The 22,894-nt window shown below is 42.4% G+C and overlaps 1 pseudogene; it reads right to left on the reverse strand.

Moving 5' to 3' along the window:
* The window catches only part of LOC117525121, a 30,571-nt pseudogene that overhangs the window by 3,932 nt on the left and 3,745 nt on the right, over positions 1 to 22,894 (reverse strand).

A 22,894-nucleotide genomic window follows, 5' to 3' on the forward strand; every position in this document is an offset into this window, starting at 1 on the left:
TTTTGGGTGTGTGTGGATGTGATCACTGAAGCAGTTTATGGAACTTGTGCAGCGAGAACAAGAGGAGCAGGATTAGGATGCTGTTAGTCTGGATCAAAGCTCAGGTTCAGGTTCATTAGAGAATTTTTGATTTTTACTTCCAGATTCCTCACCTGAAAGTATCACATCCAATTAAATCACTTCCACAGAGTTTCAGAGATGATTTTTCAAATGCTGAAGACATTCACATATAAAATAAATTTATTTAACTGTAACTTAAGAAGCGCACACACTCGTCTTTCCCTCCTTTTGCTGTGGCTGCTGGTCGCGACTTGTGTGAAAGTCCCACTCGGGATTGCCAGGCAGATCAGAGAAGACCCACCTTCTCCATTAAATAACATGAATGATGTGAACCAATCACACCATGGATGTGTGTGGTCTTCAGGTCAGACAGAGACAAATTAACATCTTCTTATGTGATCATTGGTTCTTTCTCTGCTACAACAGAATGACTTGTTACAGATTGTTACTGTTGATTTTAAGCTCCGTTAACGAGTTAAGTTTTTCTCACTTCTCATTCTGAATAATTGCGTTCTGTTCTGGTCCACTGCACACTGAATAGGTCTGTTTATCTTGCACTCTTCTGGACAAGATCTAAACAACCACAGTTTATGTCTGTATGTGCATTAATCTATTTTTCTTCAGATCCAAACTTTTAGATTAAAGAGACTTCACCTTCAATTAAAACTCCAGTCGATGTCCGGGTTTTCTGGTTTCTTCAGAGCTGGGTATTTGTTGAACAGGTTAGCAACAAAAGCCAGGTGAGCTTTGGGTTGCCACGGACAACAATCTGTTGGCATGACGAATTGCCTGCATCCGAGCCGGTCAGCCTGGTCCAGCATGCACTCGGCCCGCTTCAGGTCTTCTTTCTCCTGCACAGACGTGACAGGCCAGGATGTGATCCCAGTATTGATTGATTTTATTGTTTTACATGTATAGATAAACGTCTCGTATTCATTGTGTTATGAACAGAGGCTGTGTTTATAAAATTATCTCCTTAATGTGCCACATTGTAGTCAGGTTATAAACCGTCATGGGACTCTGTGATATGTTCAGATAACTCTGAGCTTCTTTCTCACCTGAGTCCTGACATGTCGATGGGGATCGGGGGGGATTCCCTCCTCGTCGCCTTGGGTGCCACCTGGTTCAGCAGGTTATAATAAGCCTTGGAGTCCTAGAAGACATACACAGTCTGGGGTCATTACTGCAGATACACCAAAAACATTCAGAGCACTCAGACCTGGACCTGTGGACGCTCGTGTGACTGAACTAACAGTGTTTACAATAACTGATGCACAAATTCAACTATAGTAGTTTCCAAGTAGTATTATGACCACAGAAGGAACATAAGGCTTTTAGGACAAGTCAAACGCATAAGGACCAGCCAGGGCTTTGTTTGTTTGTTTGTTTGTTCACCTTGATGTCGGAGCTGAAGTTGTTGATCTTGGGGCAGCCGGCCTCCTCCAGGTGATAGTTGGCCCATCGCAGCAGCAGCTCCTCCGTGAGAAAAGTTTCATCAGATCCTCCAAACTCTCTCCATCACGCAACAGAGCGATCAGAGCTACGGATGCAATCAGCAGAAAGTCAAAAAGTGAAAAGGAACTCAAGAGAAACACGTAACAAATAATAAAGTCACAGTAATGAAGATGAAATATAAAAAGATGTTAAAGTGAGCTATCGAGTTAGAGAGTGATTAATAAAAGAGATATGATAAAATACATGATATTGAAGACGTAAACAGAAAAATACAGCACAGAGACATCTATCTATATCTATCTTTATATATATATATATATAGAGAGAGAGAGAGAGATGTACAGTAAGTTCTATACCGCAACATAACGAGACACAGCAGCAGATGTTTTTATCAGGGGACTGATAAAGCTCCTGATGAGCGCTGCTCTGGTCTTACTTTTGAATTATAAGCCAGTGTTGATTGGACCAGAAGACAAACCTTCATTCTTGCTGAGCTCGATGTCAGCGAACAGGCCGATCTTGATGACCTGCCACAGCAGGCCGAGCACCAGGTGTTTGCCTGCCCTCCTTCAGGTCCTCAGACCAATGTTCACCACATGGCAGCCGATGGCGGACGCCGAGTTCAGAGCCAGGTTCAGGTTCTCCTGTTAGACCACATGGGAGGTTAACACGCGCGCTGCTGTTTACAAACATGAGCACTGCTGTTTACTTTAGAGTGTAGCTGAGACTGTGGACATGCCCACTGCAGCGCCTGTCTCACCTGGATGGTAAAAGGCGTCAGCTTTTTCTTGTTGATGGTTCTCTCATCAATGGTGTCGGGGACAGACAGGTTAATCATCTTACTAACAAACAAAAAATCAATCATATCATAGGTTTTATTATTAAGACACATTTCCAAACTACAGTGCAACTTAAAGGTGATTTCATTATTATTATTAATTCCTTACATAGAAGATGTTTTGGTCCTCATCTTCTCTGGTAATAAATAATAAGCATTGAACTTGAGAAAGCAAAGTTTACAAATATGAATAAAAACTGATGCAATTTTTTTATATAACAGCATAATTAACCCATTGTAGTTGCATTTAATAAAATGTGGTTCATTAACAGAGAGCTGTAATTTTTCCATCGCAACTGGATGGAATTATCAGAAGATTATAAAACAGTATCATCTGCATACAGGCGAAATTGACAGTCCTAAAGATGGTTTAGTTTTTGTTCAAATATCAAAACATTTGTTTTATAATTCTAGTAATAAATTTGTATTATTATTAAAAAAATTAACATTGAATCGGTGTGTAACTTTGCAAAAACAATGTCGGACTCTGTTGTTTTCTCTGGGCCCCTCCCCAATCAGACCGGGCGTGACATGTTTAGCCGCATGCTCTCCTTGAATTGCTGGCTGTCTGAGTGGTGTCCAAAAAATGAGGTGGGCTTCATTGATAATTGGCAAAGCTTCTGGGGGAAAACCTGGTCTTGTTAGGAGAGACGGCATCCATCCCACTTTAGAGGGAGCAGCTCTCATTTCTAGAAATCTGGCCAATTTTTTGGGATCCTCCAAACTGTGACTGTCTAGCGTTGGGACCAGGAGGCAGAGCTGTGGTCTTATACACCTCTCTGCAGCTTCTCTCCCCCTGCCATCCCCTCGTTGCCCCATCCCCATAGAGACGGTGCCTGCTCCCAGACCACCAATAACTAGCAAAAATCTATTTAAGCATAAAATTCAAAAAGAAAAAATAATATAGCACCTTCAATTGCACCACAGACTAAAACAGTTAAATGTGGTCTATTAAACATTAGGTCTCTTTCTTCTAAGTCCCTGTTGGTAAATGATATAATAATTGATCAACGTATTGATTTATTCTGCCTAACAGAAACTTGGTTACAGCAGGATGAATATGTTAGTTTAATGAGTCAACACCCCCGAGTCACACTAACTGTCAGAATGCTCGTAGCACGGGCCGGGGCGGAGGATTAGCAGCAATCTTCCATTCCAGCTTATTAATTAATCAAAAACCTAGACAGAGCTTTAATTCATTTGAAAGCTTGTATCTTAGTCTTGTCCATCCAAATTGGAAGTCCCAAAAACCAGTTTTATTTGTTATTATCTATCGTCCACCTGGTCGTTACTGTGAGTTTCTCTGTGAATTTTCAGACCTTTTGTCTGACTTAGTGCTTAGCTCAGATAAGATAATTATAGTGGGCGACTTTAACATCCACACAGATGCTGAGAATGACAGCCTCAACACTGCATTTAATCTATTATTAGACTCTATCGGCTTTGCTCAAAAAGTAAATGAGTCCACCCACCACTTTAATCATATTTTAGATCTTGTTCTGACTTATGGTATGGAAATAGAAGACTTAACAGTATTCCCTGAAAACTCCCTTTTGTCTGATCATTTTTTAATAACATTTACATTTACTCTGATGGACTACCCTGCAGTGGGGAATAAGTTTCATTACACTAGAAGTCTTTCAGAAAGCGCTGTAACTAGGTTTAAGGATATGATTCCTTCTTTATGTTCTCTAATGTCATATACCAACACAGAGCAGAGTAGCTACCTAAACTCTGTAAGGGAGTTAGAGTATCTTGTCAATAGTTTTACATCCTCATTGAAGACAACTTTGGATGCTGTAGCTCCTCTGAAAAAGAGAGCTTTAAATCAGAAGTGTCTGACTCCGTGGTATAACTCACAAACTCGTAGCTTAAAGCAGATAACCCGTAAGTTGGAGAGGAAATGGCGTCTCACTAATTTAGAAGATCTTCACTTAGCCTGGAAAAAGAGTTTGTTGCTCTATAAGAAAGCCCTTCGTGAAGCTAGGACATCTTTCTACTCATCACTAATTGAAGAAAATAAGAACAACCCCAGGTTTCTTTTCAGCACTGTAGCCAGGCTGACAAAGAGTCAGAGCTCTATTGAGCTGAGTATTCCATTAACTTTAACTAGTAATGACTTCATGACTTTCTTTGCTAACAAAATTTTGACTATTAGAGAAAAAATTACTCATAACCATCCCAAAGATGTATCGTTATCTTTGGCTGCTTTCAGTGATGCCGGTATTTGGTTAGACTCTTTCTCTCCGATTGTTCTGTCTGAGTTATTTTCATTAGTTACTTCATCCAAACCATCAACATGCTTATTAGACCCCATTCCTGCCAGGCTGCTCAAGGAAGTCCTACCATTATTTAATGCTTCAATCTTAAATATGATCAATCTATCTTTGTTAGTTGGTTATGTACCACAGGCCTTTAAGGTGGCAGTAATTAAACCATTACTTAAAAAGCCATCACTTGACCCAGCTATCTTAGCTAATTATAGGCCAATCTCCAACCTTCCTTTTCTCTCAAAGATTCTTGAGAGGGTAGTTGTAAAACAGCTAACTGATCACCTGCAGAGGAATGGTCTATTTGAAGAGTTTCAGTCAGGTTTTAGAATTCATCATAGTACAGAAACAGCATTAGTGAAGGTTACAAATGATCTTCTTATGGCTTCGGACAGTGGACTTATCTCTGTGCTTGTTCTGTTGGACCTCAGTGCTGCTTTTGATACTGTTGACCATAAAATTTTATTACAGAGATTAGAGCATGTCATAGGTATTAAAGGCATTGCGCTGCGGTGGTTTGAATCATATTTGTCTAATAGATTACAGTTTGTTCATGTAAATGGGGAATCTTCTTCACAGACTAAAGTTAATTATGGAGTTCCACAAGGTTCTGTGCTAGGACCAATTTTATTCACTTTATACATGCTTCCCTTGGGCAGTATTATTAGACGGTATTGCTTAAATTTTCATTGTTACGCAGATGATACCCAGCTTTATCTATCCATGAAGCCAGAGGATACGCACCAATTAGCTAAACTGCAGGATTGTCTTACAGACATAAAGACATGGATGACCTCTAATTTCCTGCTTTAAACTCAGATAAAACTGAAGTTATTGTACTTGGCCCCACAAATCTTAGAAGCATGGTGTCTAACCAGATCGTTACTGGATGGCATTTCCCTGATCTCTGGTAATACTGTGAGAAATCTTGGAGTTATTTTGATCGGATATGTCATTCAAAGCGCATATTAAACAAATATGTAGGACTGCCTTTTTGATTTACCGCAATATCTCTAAAATCAGAAAGGTCTTGTCTCAGAGTGATGCTGAAAAACTACATTCATGCATTTGTTTCCCTCTATGCTGGACTATTGTAATTCCTTATTATCAGGTTGTCCTAAAAGTCCCTAAAAAGCCTTCAGTTGGTTCAGAATGCTGCAGCTAGAGTACTGACGGGGACTAGCAGGAGAGAGCATATCTCACCGTGTTGGCCTCCCTTCATTGGCTTCCTGTTAATGCTAGAATAGAATTTAAAATTCTTCTTCTTACTTATAAGGTTTTGAATAATCAGGTCCCATCTTATCTTAGGGACCTCATAGTACCATATACCCCATTAGAGCGCTTCGCTCTCAGACTGCGGGCTTACTTGTAGTTCCTAGGGTTGTAAGAGTAGAATGGGAGGCAGAGCCTTCAGCTTTCAGGCTCCTCTCCTGTGGAACCAGCTCCCAATTCAGATCAGGGAGACAGATACCCTCTCTACTTTTAAGATTAGGCTTAAAACTTTCCTTTTCGCTAAGGCTTATAGTTAGGGCTGGATCGGGTGACCCTGGACCATCCTTGGTTATGTTGCTTTAGACGTAGACTGTGTTTCATAATTATTGTATGCCTTGCCTTGCAATGTGGAGCGCCTTGGGGCAACTGTTGTTTGTGATTTGGCGCTATACAAGAAAAAAGTTGATTGATTGATTGATTGATTACTATTATTATTATTATCAAGCCACAACTAAACAAAATTCTGCTTCCACAAGAACAATTAAAAGTCAAGGGCAAATAAAAGTTCAAATGACTAAAACATTACACTAGCTCATTTTAAAATGAGATGTTGTGTCTAATTAAAAATCTTTTAGTCCTATAAATTTTAAGTCATTTTACAGGTCCATAGGACTTGTAAATGAGAACATAAACAACAAACAGATCAAATTAAAACATACATAAGTACTCAAATATAGCAATTTCTAATTAAAAATACACTGTTTCTATTTTTTTTTTACAATTCCACTGGCTACCTTTCCCCCAACTGCACTAAAATATGCTATACTCCCCGCCATGCAGAGCCAAATCATTTCCTCACGTTTAGTGAAAATCAAATCATTTGTTTTTAGTTATCATGAAAAAAAAAAAAAAAAAAAGTAAGCACCGTGGATAAGAGGTTAGCACTGTGTCCCGTCACAGCAGGAAGCGTCATGGGATCGATTCCCACCTGTAGCCTTTCTGTGTGGAGTTTGCATGTTCTCCCTGTATTGGGTGGGTTCCTTCCAGGTGCTTTGGCTTCCTCCCACATCCAAAAACATGCAGGTTAGGTGGATTGGAAACTTTAAATTGTGTGAACTACTACAATGTTTCTATTTTCCTGGTTTACCGCAGTCCAGCATTAGGGCTCTCCAACTGGTTCGAAAATGCTGTAGCCAGACTTTTGACATAAAGCAGAAAGTTTGACCTCATTAAACCATTTCGGCATCCCTGCACTGGCTTCCTGTCCCAGTGTGATCAGATTTTAAGGTTCTGCTAGTCTATAAAATTGTTCACGGACTGGCACCCTCCCTACTTAGCTGACCTAATTAAACCCTACGTACCGGCCCGGGCTTCGCGTTCTCTGGATGAAGGACTACTTTGGGTCACTAGGGTGAATAAAAAGTCTGCGGGTCACAGAGTTTCTCTTATTGTGCCCCTGTTCTGTGGAATGCGTGGCCCAAGCAGAGGGTCACCCCTTTGAGTCTGTCTGCTTGAGGTTTCTTCCTCAGAGGGAGTTTTTCCTTACCACTGTTGCTCTGGGGGTTGGTAAGGTTAGACTGTACCTGTGTGAAGCGCTTTGAGGCAACTCTGTTGTGATTTGGCGCTATATAAATGAAAATAAATTGAAAAAATTAATTGAAAGTGACTGTGTGTGTGTGTGTGTGTGTGTGTATGTATATGTGTCAATATGTGGCCCCTGTGACAGACTGGTGTTCTGTCCAGGGTGAACCTGCCTCACTCCCTGTGACTGCTGGGATAGGTTCCAACCCCTTCCTGTGAGCCTTAATTGGAGTAAGCAGTTGAAGATATGTGGTGACACTCAATAAACAATTATAATAATACAGGCACATTAACAAATAACAAGAACCTGCATGATGGAGGCAATATTTAACAAGAGTTCTCAAAGGGGTATTACAACCCCTGGCAAAAATTATGGAATCACCGTCCTCGGAGGATGTTCATTCAGTGTTTAATTTTGTAGAAAAAAAGCAGATCACAGACATGACACAAATCTAATGTCATTTCAAATGGCAACTCTTCTGGCTTTAAGAACACACTTAAGAAATCAAGAAAAACAAGATTGTGGGCAGTCAGTAACAGCTTACTTTTTTAGAGACCAAGCAGAGGAAAAAAAAATATGGAATCACTCAATTCTGAGGAAAAAATTATGGAATCACCTGTAAATTTTCATCCCCAAAACTAACACCTGCATCATATCAGATCTGCTCATTAGTCTGCATCTAAAAAGGATGTGAACACACCTTGGAGAGCTGTTGCACCAAGTGGACTGACATGAATCATGGCTCCAACATGAGAGATGTCAATTGAAACAAAGGAGAGGATTATCAAACTCTTAAAAGACAGTAAATCATCACGCAATGTTGCAAAGATGTTGGTTGTTCACAGTCAGCTGTGTCTAAACTCTGGACCAAATACAAACAACATGGGAAGGTTGTTAAAGGCAAACATACTGGTAGACCAAGGAAGACATCAAAGCGTCAAGACAGAAAACTTAAAGCAATATGTCTCAAAAATCGAAAAATGTACAACAAAACAAATGAGGAACGAATGGGAGGAAACTGGAGTCAACGTCTGTGACCGAACTGTAAGAAACCGCCTAAAGGAAATGGGATTTACATACAGAAAAGCTAAACGAAAGCCATCATTAACACCTAAACAGAAAAAAACAAGGTTACAATGGGCTAAGGAAAAGCAATTGTGGACTGTGGATGACTGGATGAAAGTCATATTCAGTGATGAATCTCGAATCTGCATTGGGCAAGGTGATGATGCTGGAACTTTTGTTTGGTGCCTTTCCAATGAGATTTATGAAGAGAACATGTAAATTTCCACAGTCATTGATGATATGGGGCTGCATGTCAGGTAAAGGCACTGGGGAGATGGCTGTCATTACATAATCAATAAATGCACAAGTTTATGTTGATATTTTGGACAATTGAAAGGATGTTTGGGGATGATGAAATCATTTTTCAAGATGATAATGCGTCTTGCCATAGAACAAAAACTGTGAAAATATTCCTTGCAAAAAGACATAGGGTCAATGTCAGTGAGCAGATCTGATTTGATGCAGGTGTTAATTTGGGGGATGAAAATTTACAGGGTGATTCCATAATTTTTTCCTCAGAATTGAGTGATTCCATATTTTTTTCCTCTGCTTGGTCTAAAAAAGTAACCGTTACTGACTGCCACAATCTTTTTTTCTTGATTTCTTATAGTGTTTCTTAAAGCCAGAAATGTTGTGGGCTGGGGTGTTTGGCTGGCTTGGTTTTTGTTTTCTGTTTCTCCCACCAGGTGGTATGCATTCAGGACTGAGTGGCTGAGCATTAGGACCTCACCCTGAACACCTGAGGCTTGTTTTCACGTGCAGGTCATCAGGACTCACAGCTGTGGTGTATTTTGTCTTGATCAGAGATTGCTGCATTTAAACCTTGAATGCACAGTGTGTGATTGCCAGAGACTCGACCTTGTGAGCAGACGTGTGAGATCGACGTCAGGAGAACAATCTCACCATCACGGACGCAGAGACCGCTCCAGGTTTGACGCCACAGTCTGTGAAGGAGGATTGGGTGAGGTCTCACGCTCTTCAGCACACTTCCTGAGGTAATTTGGTTTTGGTGACTTTTATGAAGTAATGACAGTGGATTTGGTGTCCCTCACACCTTCTTGTATCGAGCTGTCACGTTATGCTAATTGTCTAATCAGCTTCTGCTGCAGTGGAGATTTGAACTGAGTTGTTCCGTGCCTGCAGGGTGAGAAGCTGATGTATAGATTTAAGCCAGGAAGTGTTTGCTGATTGCGTGCACCTTTGAGTTGTGTCTCTCTGTGTGGAGTTGGACTCACCTCCATGTTTTCTTTCTTCACAGACTTGGTTTGTCGCGGCCACCTGGGGGGGTGTCGGCGGGGTCCCTGGGTCCGAACTGCTGTGGCTCCGGACAGTTTGCGCTGTTGAGAGCGCGCCGTGTTTCCACCTCACCAGACCGCGGACTTTTTAGTTGTTTAGCACTTCACCCACTGTTATGTTTATTAACTTCTGTTACCTTTTGAACCGTGCTCTGCTTATTTTATGCTGGGTCCTTTCAAACGCTGGGTCGGTGCTCCGACCGCGTCCGAAACATATCAAGAAAGTTGCCATTTGAAATGACTTTAGTTTTGTGTCATGTCTGTGATCTGCTTTTTTTCTACAAAATTAAACAACTGAATGAACATCCTCTGAGGCCGGTGATTCCATAATTTTTGCCAGGGGTTGTATTAATATTAATTATATTTCACTCACTCATCTTCAACCGCTTAGTCCAATTAAGGGTCATGGGGGGGCTGGAGCCTATCCCAGCAGTCATAAAGCGCGAGGCGGGGTTCACCTTGAACAGGACACCAGTCTGCCACAGGCCCACATACAGACAAACAAACACATTCACACTCGCACACACACCTACACAAAATTTAAAGGTTCCAATCCATCTAACCTGCATGTCTTTGAATGTGGGAGGAAGCTGGAGCACCTGGAGGAAACCCACACAAACATGGGGAGAACACACAAACTCCACACAGAAAGGCCATAGGTGGGAATCAAACCCATGACCTTTTCGCTGTGAGGCAACAGTGCTAACCACTAAGCCACCGTGCTGCCCTAACATTTATTTATTATTTATTTCTATTTACAACCAATTTAACTGCAAACCCCTTTGAACTGAATATTGTTCATTTAGACGTGTCATTGTTTTTAACTGTAATTTTGAAGCCACCCGTGGTCCTCCACATGTTGGCAGTAAATCTCGTACCAGAGAACGATTCCATCTCCCATTGCGGAGAAAAGGTCGTCGTTGTTCGCATCCATCGGCAGGACATGATTAGAGTCTGCGTCTTTCTCCAGGGCTTTATTCACCCAGTTCACAAAAGCCACCTTTTCCTCCTCTGTGCACAGAAAACACATCACCATCAACCCTTCCACATGTGGAGATGTCACTTCACAAAACCCCGAAACAGGATCAGATGGCTGACGGTGTGTTCAGGAGCTGACCTGAGTACGAGTGCTGGGTTCCAGACTGCTCAGAGGTTCCTGCCACACTGCAGATCCCCTCCTTCTTATTGATGGCTTTCCTGAAGGTCTTCCCCACCTCTGTGCTCTTCAGCTCGTGGACAATCTGAGAAGAGAGTACAGAGCAGCACTCACATTTCCTGGTTCGTAAGTAGAATACGGTTTTGATGGCTTTTATTCAAGGTTAGCCCAACTTCGTTAGGAGACATAAGACAAAACACACGTGTATTTTGTCCACTGCATGAAGATGAAGGATGAAAAGAGTTGTCCACCAGGGGGCAGCCTATTGTCATATCACCCTCATCTCACTAATATAACATATGCCATTTAGGGCATGTCTAACGCAAAGTTGGGCGGTAGGTGCAAAGGGATTGGATTTACCATGTTCATTAAGTATGGGCATGTTTGTAGTCTGAACATAATCCTGTCTGTCCATTTAAACCGGAGCGCACCAGGCACCCAGTGTTGTGGTATTGAGTGGAGCCCAACCGATATGGATTTTTGGGGGGGAGCTGATACAATACCGATATTAGAGAGTTTAAAAAAAATCCAAATGCAGATATATAATTGTTCATTTCTCATTAAATAAAAGACAAGAAGTACCAAACATATCAAAGTTATAAAAACATACAGGTGTCTGGCAGAGTATTTCACTGTCTTGGATTGTTTTGTTCCAGCAATCAACCAACTGCTGTCACATTGCCTTCATTTGAATTGGCAGTCACCGTGTCACATCACAGCATAAAATAGACTTCTTTTTGTCTATTTTGGCCCCGCCTACCTGGCAGGCTAGCAACCACTTGTCTCATGTTGTTGTAAAATGCTCACTCTGATTGAAAAACAATGGCAGCTGGTGAGTTTACCTCTATCTCTTGTAGCTGATGTGGCCAAGGGGTGATGGGGTCGCAGCCCTGCTTGACAGCATGATCAGAATCAGCTTTACTGACCAGGTATTTCAACACATACAAGGAGTTTGACTAAGGTTGCACTTGCTCACAGCACAATCACAAACTAGACATGAAGACATAAACAATGCCAATGGAGCGCCCTCTACTGGACAAACTACATAATGACATAATTTCCAACAGCCAAACTCTCATTGTTTATTTGGTAAAATAAACATTTTCATATTGGCAAAATTAAGACAGACACCGATATGTATGGGAAAGCCTCATATCAGCTGATATTGGCCGGGGTCAAGTATCAATAAAGCAAAGGGAAGCAACAGGATTTCTGGTGCATTAACGGATTAAGGTGGAAATGATTTCTACTGACAGACAAAATCGGCTCCGCACCTGACGACACACGCCCACATTAGCACAAGTTGTATTGAGATTCAAAAGATGTAGGTGCTGGACATAAAAATTAAAACTGCATTGTGTGCAAACTAGAAAAGGCACCTGTGCTGGATGACATAACTTCAACGGACACACAATTTGTAACCAAATCTTTTCATGGTTTTCATTTTTACTTTGTTTCAGCTGAGTATTTCTTCTTCTGTGTACCGAGCCTGCAGCAGTTACAACAGTACAGTAGAGCGAATGCAACACCGCCCCTGCTGCGCCAATGGTCCGGCCAATTTCACTCCCATTGTCCCCTCACTCGTGAACAAGTACCCTGAGGTACTTGAACTCTTTCACTTGGGGCAAGACCATATTCCCTACACGGAGTAGACAATCCATCGGGTTCCTGCTGAGAACCATGGCCTCAGATTTAGAGGTGTTGATCCTCATCCCAGCCGCTTTACACTCGGCTGCGAAATCATACAGTGAGTGTTGGAGGTCACCGGCCGATGAAGCCAACAGGACCACATCATCTGCAAAAAGCAGTGATGAGACCCTGAGCCCACCAAACTGGAAACCCTCTTCTCCCCCGACTACGCCTCGATATCCTATCCATGAATATCACAAACAGGATTGGTGACAAGGTGCAGCCCTGGTGGAGGCCATCCCCCACTGGAAACAAGTCCAACTTATGCCGAGCACCCGAACACAGCCCTCGCTTTGTGAGTACAGAGATTGGATGGCCCTAAGAAGGGACCCCCCTCACTCCATACTCCCGCAGCACCTCCGACAGTATCTCCCAGGGTATCCGATCATACGCCTTCTCCAAGTCCACAAAACACATGTAGACTGGATGGGCATACTCCCAGGGCCCCTCCAGGATCCTTGTGAGAGTGAAGAGCTGGTCAGTTGTTCCACGACCAGGACGGAACCCGCATTGTTCCTATTCAATCAGAGGTTTGACTATCAGCTGAACCCTCCTTTCCAGCACCCTGGAGTAGACCTTACCAGGGAGGCTGAGTAGTGTGATGCCCCTGGAGTTGGCAAACACTCTCTGGTCCCCTTTTTAAATATGGGGACCACCACCCCAGTTTGCCACTCCTTAGGCACTGTCCCAGTTCTCAACGCAATATTGAAGAGACATCTCCTCCAAGACAGTCCCTCCACACCCAGAGCCTTCAGCATTTCTGGATGGATCTCATCAACCCCTGGGGCCTTGCCACTGTGGAGTTGTTTGACTACCTCAGTGACTTCCACCAGGAAAATTAATCAAAATCCTCCATCAGCTTCCAGCTCTGCCCCTACTATAGAGGGTGCTCCGGTCTGATGCAGGAGTTCCTTAAAGACTTCCTCAGTTGAGGTCAACAGATTCCCATCCTTCCTGTAGACAGCTTGCATGGTTCCCAGTTTTCCCCTCCTGAGGTGCCTCACGGTCCACCAGAAGCAACGTGGTGCCGATTGAAAGTTCTTCTCCATGGTTGCTCCAAACTCCTACCAAACCCACTGCTTCCCCATGCTTGCAACTGCCTCCGGAGTCCTCCGAGATAACATATCCGTGACTCTTTCTTCAGTCAGACGGTTTCCCTGACCACCGGTGTCCACCACAGTGTTCGAAGGTTGCTGCCCCTTGAGGCACCTAAGACTTTCAGGTCGCTGCAGCTTCAGCAATGGAAGCTTTGAACATTGCCCATTCTGGTTCAATGGCCCCAACCTTCACAGGGATGCTAGAAAAGCTCCGCTGGAGGTGTGAGTTGAAGATCTGTCAGACGCTCCCAGTTCACCTGCACTACCCGTTTGGCCTTACCAGGTCTGTCCAAAGTCCTCCCCATTCTCTGATCCAACTCACCACCAGATCGTGATCAGTTGACAGCTCTGCCCCTCTCTTCACCCGAGTGTTCAGAAATGCGGTCTCAGATCAGATGATACAATCACAAAATCAATCATCAGTCTTCGGCCTAGGGTGCTCTGGTACCATGTACACTTATGAGCATCCTTATGTTTGAACATGGTGTTCGTTATGGACAGTTCATGACTAGAACAGAAGTCCAATAACAAACGACCATTCAGGTTTAGATCGGGGAGGCTGTTCCTCCCAATCACACCTCTCCAGGTGTCTCTGTCATTGCCCATGTATGTGTTGAAGCTGCCCAGCAGAACAATGGAGTCCCCCACCGGAGCCCCATACAGGACTCCATTCAGGGACTCCGAGAAGGACGAATACTCCAAACTGCTGTTCGGTGCATATGCACAAACAACAGTCAGAGTTTTCCCCCCGCCACCGGAAGGTGCAGGGAGGTGACCCTCTCATCTACCGGGGTAAACTCCAACATAGCTGCGCTCAGCCGGGGACTCGTGAGTATCCCCACACCTTCCCGGCGCCTCACACCCTGGGCAACTCCAGAGAAGAATAAGGTCCAACCCCTATCAAGGAGAGTGGTTCCAGAGCCAAGGCTGTGAGTGGAGGCAAGGCCCACCACCCGGGTCTAGTCCGCCGAGGCCCTCGATTTTCACTGCCACCCATGGGACAGCGCACCTGACACTGGCGGTTCCCCCTGCAGGTGGTGAGCCCACAGGGTGGAGATGGAAGATCCAAGTTGCCTTTTTGCCCTGTGCCCAACTGGGCTCTATGGTAAGCCCAGCCACCAGGCATTAGCTGACGGGCCCTACATCCAGGCCTGGCTCCAGATGGGGGCCAAGGCTTCCTCCGGGCCGGGTCACATTTCCTCTGCCTTGTTTTGTCATGGTGTCTTGACATCATCTGTTACATAAAGACAGGTGACCGTTATCTGACCTCTGAACTCACCTTGGAAAAATCATCAAAAGTCAGCTGGTCGCTGGTCTTTGTCAGTTCCGTGATGATTTCCCGGACCTTGTACCCAGGCAGTGGGAGGTTGGCGGCCTTGAAGAGCTTGTCCAACTCTTCTTTGCTGATGAAGCCATTGTTGTCCACATCTGGAAAAAGATATAGGGGTTAGAGCTCACAGGGGACCAGCACACAAAATCTGCATGTCAATAAAAAGAAACTTTCACTTATGCCATTAAAAATAAAAATAAAAAGTCAGGAACTTCCTGACTCCCTCATTTTACTAAAGCTAAAAATGTTCACTTTACAGGAAATTATTTATGAAACAGATTAAAGCAGCAGATCCTCAGATTAATGAAGATTAGAAGAGGTTTTGATCAACACTTTAAATCTCCACATCATCGACTGTTCACTGTTTCATTTATCAGGCAGGAAGCTGTCACACCTAACCATGAAAAACAACAACAAAAAGCATCCAGACTCAGGTTTACAGAACATTTGTTGTCAGGATTCAGTCTGATTTTTTTTTGGTGTCAGGACTCAGACTGATGTTTTTTACATCTCACGCATACCTCACACGCATGTCTCACACATACACCTCACACACGTGCCTCACACATACACCTCACATACCTCACACGCACGCCTCATATGCATGCCTCACACATACACTATGCACATGTCTCACACGCATGTCTCACACATACACCTCACACACGTGCCTCACACATACACCTCACATACCTCACACGCACGCCTCATATGCATGCCTCACACATACACTATGCACATGTCTCACACGCATGTCTCACAAATACACCTCTCACATGCACGTCTCACACATACACCTCTCACATGCATTCCTCACATGCACGTCTCACACATACACCTCACGTGCACATCTCACACATACACTTCACACATACACCTCTTCACATGCATTACTCACATGCACGTCTCACACATACACCTCATGTGCACATCTCACACATGCACCTCACTCTCATGCCTAACACATACACCTCACATGAAACTGTTTGAGTTAAACAGGTATAAACTTGAGTTTGATGTTTAATGTCACCCAAGAACAAAGGTCATGTGACCAACAGAAAGATGATCTATGACTTCTTATTAATCTTTAACAGTAGCCAAGGGTGTATCTTTAAGACCAAACATTTTAAATATTCTCTCTATACAACAACTAGGTCAAGTTTTTTTTTTATCTTGATCTCTGACTTGGACCTTGAACCAGTTTTTCTCAAATCACATCACTCTGTCTTGACTGACTGCAATCATTTCACCATGTTTGATCCAAATTGGTTCACAACTCTGTTATTTTATTCTCAGAGTGACAGACACACAGGACTGAAAAGAAACCCTCCACATGCACTTCAGTACACGAGTGTAATTGATTCTCAACACCAGATTCCACACTGAGTGTTCCTTTATGTTCTCCTTATTACACCTATTTTTTTTTCTACCAACCCTCTGCACAACCGTTATCAAGGAATGTGATTCTGGAGCCGAGGCTGTGCATGGAGGCGAGGTCCATCAGATCTAACTGGTATCGCTCCACCTCCCACACAAGCTCCAGCTCCTTCCACCACAGCGAGGTGACATTCCACACCCCCAGAGCTGGCCCCTGCCACCCAGGTCTGGTCCGCCAAGGCCCTCAACTTTCACTGCCACCCTGGGAACAGCGCACCCGACACCAGCGGTTTCCCCCTGCAGGTGGTGAGCCCACAGGGTGGAGATGGAAGGTCCATGTTGCCTTTTCGAGCTGTGCCCGGACTGGGCTCCGAGGGAAGCTCAGTCCACTAGGCACTTGCTTACGGGCCGTACATCCAGGCCTGGCTCCAGATGGGAGCCCTGGGCTTCCTCTGGGCCGGGTCACATTTCCTCCCCTCATTTTGTCATGGTGTCTTATGAAACCATTCGTGGAACAACTGACCAGCTCTTCACTCTCAAAACGATCCTGGGAGTATGCCCATTCTGTCTACATGTGTTTTGTGGACTTACAGAAGGTTTATAATCGGGTACCCCGGGAGATACTGTGGGAGGTGCTGTGGGAGTATGGAGTGAGGGGGTCCCTTCTCAGGGCCATCCAATCTCTGTACTTACAAAGCGAAGAGCTGTGTTCGGGTGCTCGGCAGTAAGTCAGACTCGTTTTCTCGGTGGGGGCTGGCCTCCTCCAGGGCTGCACCTGTCACCAATCCTGTTTGTGATATTTATGGGACAGGATATCAAGGTGTAGCCAGGGGGAGGAGGGTTTCAGTTTTGGTGGCTCAGGGTCTCATCACTGCGTTTTGCAGATGATGTGGTCCTGTTGGCGGTGACCTTCAACACTCACTGGATCGGTTCGCAACAAGTGTTGAAGCGGCGGATGATGAGGATCAACACCTCTAAATCTGAGGCCATGGTTCTCAGCAGGAAACTGACTGGATTGCTACTCCGGGTAGCGAATGTGGTCTTGCCCCAAATGAAGGAGTTCAAGTACCTCGGGGTCTTGTTCACGAGTGAGGGGACAATGGAATGTGAGATTGGCCGTAGAATCAGCGCAGCAGGGGCGGTGATGCATTCACTCTGCCATACTGTTGTGATGAAAAAGATGCTGAGCCAAAAGGCGAAGCACTCCATCTACTGGTCAATCTTCATTCCTACTCTCACCTATGGTCATGAAGATGTCGTCATGACCGAAAGAACTAGACTGTGGGTACAAGCGGCCGAAATGGGTTTCCTCAGTTGGGTGGCTGGTGTCTCCCTTAGAGACAGGGTGAGAAGTTTGGTCATCCGTGGGGAGCTCGGAGTAGAGCCGCTGCTCCTTCACATTGAAAGGAACCAGCTGAGGTGGTTTGAGCATCTGGTAAGGATGCCTCCTGGGCGCCTCCCTAGGGAGGTGTTTCAGGCATGTCCACCTGTGAGGAGACCCCGTTGAAGACCCAAGACTGGGTGGAGAGATTATATCTCCACACTGGCCTGGGAACACCTCAGGATCCTCCAGTCAGAGGCACAGGAAAGGGAAGCAGCTGGTGTCTGCTACCTTTATGAGTGTTTTGGACTATAGAAACGTTGTCTATATGAATGCCTCTGACAGCTCTCTGCGCATGTTAGATGCTGTGTATCATGGAGCTATTAGATTCACTGCAGACAGCAAATTCTCTACTGACCACTGCACCCTGTATTCATTGGTAAAGTGGCCCTCATTGCACATGCGCAGGCTTTTACACTGATATTTATTCATTTATAAATCCATACTCCATCTGGTGCCATTTTACTTGTCAAGTTACGCAGGACAAACTATCGCAGCCTTTGTTCCCAGGATTTTATTTTTTTTTAATGTCCCTGCAGTGTGCACAGAGCCGGGGAAAAAGGCTTCACCTGGAATACACTACAGCAGGACCTGAAGTTGTCCAGTCTGGTCACATTTTGAGAATTTAGAGTTTTAATAAAACATTTAGAGAATGCGTCTATAGGAAATTGTTAATGCTGTTGTATTTGTGATATTTTATCCAATGTTGTTGTAATACTGTTTTTTGGAAATGTTGTAATTTGTATATGTGACACAGGTCTCTCTTGCAAATGAGGCGTTGAGTCTCAAGGGACTGCCTGTATAAATAAAGGATAACTAAATAAATAAAGTCTGGGGTCCCCTGCTAGAGCTCGGATACGCGGTTGAAGATGAGTGAGTGAGTAACCCTCTGCAGTCTTTCTGCATCAGAAGCAATAAAATGTCCTGATCTGACTCACCGATCTTAGCAAATGCTTCTTTAAGTTCTTCCAGTTCCTCCTCAGAGATTGGTGTGGTGCAGGCCATGTCAGCAGCCTGTAAAAACTAAGAAAAAAAAATCATTTAAAGGTCTGAGGACACTGATGGGCTCAGGAGATATTTTCATCAGTGTGAAAAAGCGGGAACTTCAGAGAGAAGATTTCTCCTCAGTTACCGAGTACTGAGTTCTCTTTTCTGATGGGCCACAACTTCCTGAATGTTCTGAACAACTTCTCTGTCTTTGTTCACAGTAACAGGATCTGAGCGGCTGCAGTGCTCACAAATAATCTGCAGAGAGGGACTCAAATCAGGAACATGAGCATGTAAAATACCAACTATTCTGATTTATGCTCAGGTGGTCAGTGAACACTTGGCACCACCATATTATGAAGGTATAAACGCACCTTGTTACAGCTACAATTTGTTACAGCTAATTTTTTTAGTTTCTCACAATGTATATTTATGATTTTGTAAAGTGATTCCAGCAGATTTTAATTGGAAACCACAATTTTCCATTAGACCAATGTAAATAAGTACTTTGAATGAAGTGCACTGTGTTTCACTTTTTTCAGTGTATGAGCAGATGTGCATTTTAGGCTTTGACCCTGTAAAATGCAGTGGGTGAATACAGAGATGAATTAGTCCAGCCCTCCAGTTTGTGAATAGGACAACTCAAAAACAATTCATACGTTCGCCTTGTAATTCATGAAAATGGCATATAATGAAGATAAACTGATTAAAATTAGGTTAATGTTAATGCACCAAATCAATACAAAAATTAAACACTGAAAAAAAAGGAAACAGGACTTAAACATGTACACTGATTGCATATAATCAACATGTGCCCAAATAACAGAAATTTGTTAAGTTTCTAAAAAATTCTGTTATTTGGACACATTCTGATCACATGCAACTGATGTACATATTTAAATCATGCAAATAGGATCAGGGAGACAGACACCCTCTCTACTTTTAAGATTAGGCTTAAAACTTTCCTTTTTGCTAAAGGTTATAGTTAGGGCTGGATCAGGTGACCCTGAACCATCCCTTAGTTATGCTGCTATAGACGTAGACTGCTGGGGGGTTCCCATGATGCACTGAGTGTTGGGGTTTTTCCGTAAGTATTGTATGGCTTTGCCTGACAATATAAAGTGCCTTGGGGCAACTGTTTGTTGTGATTTGGCGCTATATAAATAAAATTGATTTGATTTTGATTTGATTTGAAATACGACATTTTTTTTTAATTTTTTTTTTGCATTAGAGGGTTGATGCAAACTCTGCACACTCTACACACCACCATACAAATATACAAGTAAATATATGTCTGCAATGGTGTTTTTACTTCATCATATGACTTCTGTGTAACTTCATTAACAGTGTAGAGTTATAAGATTGTGGAACAGCTGGGATTGATTGATTGATTTTTTTCTTTCTTTCTTTTTTTTTACATGAAACTCCAAAACATATTTAACCATAAAATCTACAGAATATTCAACATGACCCCTTTAAATGCAGAGAATGTTTCCACTAGAAATACTCAAGTTTTAAAATAATAATAAATAAAATCTCATTGTGCAGAGTGGATCCTGTCAGAACCGTCACGCACTCTGATGATGTTTTCCGTGTTTTAATTCACAGTATTGTTTGTCACTCTCTGGGCTCCAGTTCTACTTTTCCGTCAGCATTAACGTACTCTAAAGCTCAGTGTGTTAAGACAGAAAAAGGCTTCAGATGAGGAAGACCAACTGTGAAGCAATTCTGAGAAATGTTGGTCACATGGCAAAGGACATTTTATTTTAGCCTCTGATGAGTCACATTTCAGTGCTGTGTGTATCCTTTTTTGGCCATAAACATAGATCTGTGCTTTTAATGAAAGTCTATTTACATTTTTTGTTCTTTTTTTTTTTAAACTGTTAAAGTTTAAACCACAAAGAAAGACATTAATGCTTTTATCAGACTACAGACAAATAATTAAAGCTCCTGTACCACATGAGGAAGAGCAGCAAGATGGTTTCTCTGATATGATTTTAAATATATATATATATATATGTATGCACAGCTGAAAATGAACCAGTGATTCAGGGGTGCATGAAGATTATGAAATTTTAAAAATGCAACTGACAGGAAATGTTGATAGAGAGTAACAACATAAAAGTTATCGATTTTCTTAGGAAAAAATAGATACTGACCACCTAACAAAGAAAAAAAATCCTGCAGGTCACCTAACTCCCCAAATATCCAAAACCAACAGTATTTTATGACCTCTTGGACTCTGGAGTCATTTGTAAACGGTTTGAGAAAAACCTTTAGGTTAAAAAAATGATATTAATTTAGAATGTGATATTTTACCAATATACTCATGGACCACTATGGGTCACTCACAGTCCACCGGTGGTCCAGGGACCACGCTGAGAAAGGCTGGAATAGAGGAATAAATTCTAAAGTTTTATGGCCATCGTTTTGGTTTCTGATCTTTTTTTGTTGTTGTTGTTTTACCTACAGTCATGTAGGACGGTCATGCTCACCCATTATTTTATTAATGCAGTTTTCTTATGGTAACATAATTATTTGATAATCACATGATAATTTTTCCCATTATCACATCAAAACAAAAGAACAGAAAAAAATGTTTTGTGAAAGTAATCAGGTTGTAACGAGAATTTGAGCTTTGTTTAGTTATGGCAAAATCAAAATGTGTTCAAAAACCTTTGCAGGAAACGAGTCTCGAATCCGTGTTCCAGAGTCTGTATGACTGAATTTATTCAGTACATACCGACTCAAAATAGCAAAGAAAACTCACAAAGAAAACAATTTAACAACGCATCCATGTGCTCGAAAGGGTGTAGGCAGACAAAAGCTTATAAACGCCCACCCCTTTAACCAAAAAATAAAAATGTATAAATAGTAAGTCCCTTCGGCTGCTCCCTTGTTTGCACTCGGGGTCGCCACAGCAAATCCAAGGTGGATCTGCATGTTGAATTGGCACAGGTTTTACGCCGGATGCCCTTCCTGACGCAACTCCACATTACATGGAGAAATGTGGCAGGGGTGGGATTTGAACCCGGAACCTTCTGCACTGAAACCAAGCGCATTAACCACTTGGCCACCAAAAATACATATATCCATGATAATGTTAGATAATATCTGTACTAATTCCTTATTTTATGTTAATGATCAGGTATTTGTCTTTGTTATCTGTTTGGAAGTCTCTGAGATCTGGCTTAAAGTTTAAACATGAGAGTTAAGTTTCACTTCCATCATGCATGTGCAAGTTTCAGATGCAGGGAGGGCTCCCCCTATCTGTGGGAGTCAGTTACATATAGACTAAACCACACCCACTGTAATGCCCACATTGTATAAAAGTGTGCGAGCCATCTTTGTTGTCTTTCACAAGATAGATTCCGTCTGTGAAGACCCAGGTCTTATTTTCACCATGAACTTCAACAAATTCAAAATGAGGACTATATTGATTTGGCTCTTGGTAAGGGGGCAGTATGTTACATAAAGAACCGGGAGAAATTACAATAACTAATACAAAATATAAATTAATCACTGAATTACAATTTCAGAACACAAACATGCAAGCAGCAGTGCACCATGCACAAACCCAAAAACAAAATCGATAAACCTAATTCATCATGCTATAGCAAGTAATTAAATAATTTTTATAGCGCTTTTTAAAGTCAACCAAGTTACCAAATGATTTAATGTTATCAGGACACTTTTCCCAAATATTAACACCTTTAGCAGAAACACAATGACTTTTTACAGTAGTTTGCATCTTTGATATCTCAAATAATAATGTTCCTCGCAAATTATAACTAGAGTCCATTTTGAACAGGTCCTGGACATGTTGTAGTAAAAGTTTATCTTTTACTTTAAACATAATTTGTATTATGATATAATCAATCAAGTCCCAAATGTTTAAAATATGTAAACAGACAAATAATGGATTTGTTGGCTCACGATATGGTTTATTACTAATAAACCATATCACTTTCTTTTGTAGTAAAAAATATTGGATTCGTATTAGTTTTGTAGGTGGTTCTCCAAACTTCAATACAGTAGGTCATATATGGAACAAGTAATGAATGATATAAGGTAACTAATGAGTGTTGGGAGAGGAAGTA

This window comes from Thalassophryne amazonica, chromosome 14, assembly GCF_902500255.1.
Source record: "Thalassophryne amazonica chromosome 14, fThaAma1.1, whole genome shotgun sequence".
In the NCBI taxonomy this organism is placed as follows: domain Eukaryota; kingdom Metazoa; phylum Chordata; class Actinopteri; order Batrachoidiformes; family Batrachoididae; genus Thalassophryne; species Thalassophryne amazonica.